A 373-nucleotide genomic window follows, 5' to 3' on the forward strand; every position below is an offset into this window, starting at 1 on the left:
CCGCACAAGTTTTTCTAGGCGGCGCACCGGCCGGGGAGGGAAGAGGGTGGGGAAAGTTGGCCTCGGAGTTGGGCACGACTCTCATTAGCATTTAAAGGCGCCCGATGCCCTTTCCGAGCCACCAATCCGCCCGGGACGGGAGCGCAGGGGCCGAGTCGAGGAGTCCAGGAAAGCCAGGCTAACTCCGCGCCTTGCACGGCAGCCTGGACTTTTCCGAGGAGCACGCGCCGCCGGCCCTTTGTTGGAGCCGGGCAGCGGGGCCCCGCCCCCGCAGCATCTTGACGCCTGAAACTGACCCCCGCGCGAAGGAAAACGCGGCTTCCAAGTTTCGCGGCGCTTCTCGTCCCCCGAACCCTTGCTTTTAAGCCCTTGC

The sequence above is a fragment of the Felis catus genome, chromosome B4 (genome assembly GCF_018350175.1).
Source record: "Felis catus isolate Fca126 chromosome B4, F.catus_Fca126_mat1.0, whole genome shotgun sequence".
Lineage (NCBI taxonomy): Eukaryota > Metazoa > Chordata > Mammalia > Carnivora > Felidae > Felis > Felis catus.